The sequence below is a fragment of the Pongo abelii genome, chromosome 5, assembly GCF_028885655.2.
Source record: "Pongo abelii isolate AG06213 chromosome 5, NHGRI_mPonAbe1-v2.0_pri, whole genome shotgun sequence".
NCBI lineage: Eukaryota > Metazoa > Chordata > Mammalia > Primates > Hominidae > Pongo > Pongo abelii.
This window is the reverse complement of record NC_071990.2, coordinates 165309783-165313979: the sequence shown is the minus strand read 5'-3', so window position 1 is coordinate 165313979 and position 4197 is coordinate 165309783. Positions and strand designations below refer to the sequence as shown.

The window sequence follows — 4197 nt, the reverse complement described above, 5'->3', positions numbered from 1 at the left end:
GGTGCCAAGCTCTCCTCAAGACCAGGGCTAGTGCTCTGTCTTACTGCAGGATGACTAGAGTGAGCAATAATATATTATGTACTTGCAAGCAGCTGGAAGAAGAATATTGACCGCTCTCAACACAAAGAAATGATAAATGTTTGAGATGATGCATATGCTAATTACCCTGATCTGATCACTATGCATGAGAGGTATTGAAACACCACTATGTCCCCCCATGAATATGTGCAATGATTATTTGTCAAATTTTTAAAAATTAAAATTAAAAAGAATCAGGGCTAATCTGCCAGTGAACTCGCAGCCCATGGGCAGAGCTCGCTGAATGTGGCATTCGAAATCGACTTCCCACGGGAAGCTTTCTCAGCTTGCATCTCTCAGCTTCTCATTTACCGTTGTCCACAGCTGGTACATTCTAAAATCGATTTCCGTTTGACCCCATCATTTAGGTGCATCATGCGGCCATGGAGATTGGTGGGAAGGGCTTGCCCTGAGAAGCCAGTCTGGATTTGAATCTGTGAGCCTTCACTCATTAGCTGTAATGCGAGCAAGTGGCTAACTTCTCTGAGGCTGTTCCGTCATCTGCAAACCAGGACTGACCCTACTTACCTTGCTTCCAGGACTCCTGGGGTTACAGAAGATCACACACAGAACATCTGGTCTTGTAAGGTGCTTGACAAAGGCCTGCTTCCACCCTCAGCCTTCCAAACTCCTTCCCAAGGAAAACTCTTCCATTGTGTTTGAACTCACCCTGGGCACCCCAGAATGTCCAATAAGCATGTATCATGTTTGCAAATCAGTTCTGTACATCTCTTTGTTTTGTTATTTTAACACTTATTACAGTTACTAATTATATTGTGATTTGAGCTTCAAAAGAACATTCCTTTTCCTTTTTCAACCCCTTCATTAATTCAGTATTTTGTCCACCTTAGAAGCTCAAGAAGTTTGCCGACAGACTAACAGAATGATCAAAATTTCCCAAACCTAAGCCTTTTCTTTCATTCCTTCCCCACATCCTAGAGTTGCAAGGTCAGAAAGGAGCTCTTCAAGTCACCAACATCTCCTTGCTCATTGCCGCAGCCTGACCACACAGATGGTCAACTCTAGAGACACGCATAGACCTATGGAGACCAGGAAGGACCACAAAGCAGCTCTAGCCAAACTCCTGGTTTGAGAAGGATTATTCCCACCACGTGCAAATGGAATGGTTTTTGATGGTGCTCTTGGTAATCCTTCTGGCAAATCATCTCACCATTCCCTGGTAATCAGTGTGCACTTTCTGTTTGTGATTCTGGATACATTTACTTTTATCTAAAATCTTTTGCTCAGAATCTTGGTCCACGAGTTGGCTTTACAGTTTCCCAATGACTAATGTGTATCTGTTGACCGGGCTGGTCTCACCCTGGATGTATGTGTATTCACATTTCTCAAATTAAGCATTTCCTCACCTGCCGTTCGCTCCCATCCACTGTTCATTCTGAGTTACTTATTCTGGCTGCACACCTCCGAGGTGCCAGGCTTGGGCTCACCCTGCTCATACGTCAGCCCCGGTGCTGGTTCTTGGCTTTCAGTCCTTTTGTCACCCCTCGGGAGTCCTTCTGGTTCCTGCACTTGGAGGTGCCCACACAGAATATAATATCCCGTGACAGGATGTCTCTCCATGTGCAAACCAAAATAGCGCCAGCCTCTGTGTGCCACGTTCCTTTCTAAATGCACACTGACATCATGTCTAGTCTCACCTCTCGTCCGTCCCGGCCTCTTTATGGCACACACTGTGAAGGACTGTGAGAGATCTAAGGTGATTTTTTTGGCTCCTTTATTTGTAAGCTTTGAATCCATTCATATTTTTTCTCCTCATGGCTATTTGAACTCTGTCCCTGGTGGGGAGGCAGATGTAGACGGCTGTCTTGTGTTTTTCAATCCATTTTCCTCTTGCTAAAAAAGATATTTAAGGAACTATAACCAGGGTTGGAAAAGGGGCTTCATTACATTCTAGGAAAGTAACACTATGTAGTCTTGTCTTGGGTGGCGGACTGTCTCCTCATACAATTGCAAAACTAGATGAGACCTTAGAAATCTCCTGGTCCAATCCCTTTAGTTTATGGGTTGAGAAGTCAAGGTTTAGAGAAGGAAGCAATTGGCCTGAGATCTCACAAGGAGTCTATGCCTGAGTCAGGATTAGAACTCTGTACTCCTAATTGGGCGAGGTGGCTCATGCCTATAATCCTGACAGTTTAGGAGGTCGAGGTGGGAGGGTCGCTCAAGGCCAGGAGTTTGAAACACCAGCCTGGGCAATATAGTGAGAAACTGGCTCTACAAAAATAAAAAATTAACTGGGCATGGTGTCGCACACCTGTAGTCCTAGCTACTCAGGAGGCTGAGGTGGGAGGAATGCTTGAGGCAAGGAGTGAGCAGTGAGCTATGATGGTGCCACAACCAGGCTGCAGTGAGCTATGATGGTGCCACTGCCGTCCAGCCTGAGTGACACAGCAAGGCCTGTCTCTCAAAATAGAAAATAAAAACGTAATAAATAAAAAGAATTCTGGACTCCTGGCCTCAACTTAGCGTGTGGGTTTTTATAAGGTTTTTATTGTTGTTGTTTGTTTCTTGAGATGGAGTTTCACTCTTGTTGCCCAGGCTAGAGTGCAATGGCTCCATCTCAGCTCACCGCAACTTCCGCCCCCTGGTTTCAAGCAATTCTCCTGCCTCAACCCTCCGAATAGCTGAGATTATAGGTGCACACCACCATGCTCCGCTAATTTTTTGTGTTTTTAGTATAAAAATACAAAATACATTTTTAGTGTATTTTAGTTTCTCCATGTTGGCCAGGCTGGTCTTGAACTCCTGACCTCAGGTGATCCACTCGTCTCAGCCTCCCAAAGTACTAGAATTATAGGCGTGAGCCACCATGCCCAGCCGGTTATTTATTTATTTATTTTTAAACATAAATTAACCCATTTATTGTAGGCTAGTGATGTCTCAAAGAGGAGAGGGGTGTCTACTGGTCTTTTAATCCTTTAGTCGTCTGATGGTGGACTTTCTTGTGACAGCAGAAGTGGTGTTAGAGGTCCAGGCACTGCCAGCTACTGTCTTCATGCAGGAACCACAGTGCAGATCCCCACAGCTCATCTCTTCATCTCAGTTTGATCATGGAAAGAGCAAGTATACTTGACGTGCTGGCTGATTTCGATTTTCTTCGCCGTTTTCTGGAGGGAGGCACTGTAGCAGGTCCCGTATTTACCAACGATTCCAACTCTCTTGGTGCATTCAACCATGTTAAGGCCAACTAGGTTCCAGCCCAGACAGCTGAGGTTATCTCTTTAAATTAAAAATATGTGTGTCAAAGAAAGAACAAAAAAAATTTCTAATGCCAAGTCAAATCATACATGTTTCCAGTGTCGTATGGCATCTGAACATGCTATTTCATCCCAGGCATCTTGAATCTCTATTATCATTTACTTCCTCGGGGACCCTGTCTGTTCACCCTGGTTTAGTTGTCCTCCAAACCCAACAGAGCCCAGAGTGGCTCCAGCCGGGATGTGCTGATCTCTAACAGTCAAGCCGTGTCTGCACTAGATGGTCTTTGGCAGTCTCCACTGCTAGTGTTGCCTGTCCCACTCTGTTTGAAACTTTCTCTGGATAGGGGTTAGATTTTATTTTTTGACAACAGTAATTGTTAGGAAATTTATCTTCTAATCAAACAAGCTCTGTCTTCTCATCATCCTCATTATGCCCATTTTGCTCTGTGCCCTTCAAGCAGACACAGCTTGCGGGCAAACAATAGCTGGCATTGAACAGAAGGTGGGATTTTTATCCTCAGGCATCTCCTCCCGGCCACTTCTCCCCCTGACCCTTGATCTCAGCTTTCCTAGTCCCTTGACCTGCCTTATTTTGGTTCCTGACTTCATTTGCATTTTCACTGAAACTTTGTCATTCACCACCCCTATGGACTGTCTTCTGCAGCTTTTTCTTGAAGCTTTCTCTAGGGTATGACTCCTAGTGTTGCCCTCTGGTCTTGTGGATCTTAATTGTGCAGACAGTGGGCTGTCCCCCAAATCAGGAGTGTATGGGACTGGTCAGTTGCCACATCCTTCTCAGCCCCATCAGGCAGGGAGTGACCCTTAGGCTCGCTGGTCTCAGTTCTGTCCTCTGGAGCGGGGTAGGGTACATCTCACCACTGCTAGTCTTTTGAAAGTGTGA

At 45.3% G+C, this 4197-nt stretch overlaps 1 pseudogene; it reads right to left on the bottom strand.

Moving 5' to 3' along the window:
• Positions 1-3006: 3006 nt before the first annotated feature.
• On the bottom strand, positions 3007-3272 carry LOC112133892 (large ribosomal subunit protein eL43-like; annotated as a pseudogene).
• Positions 3273-4197: the final 925 nt, after the last annotated feature.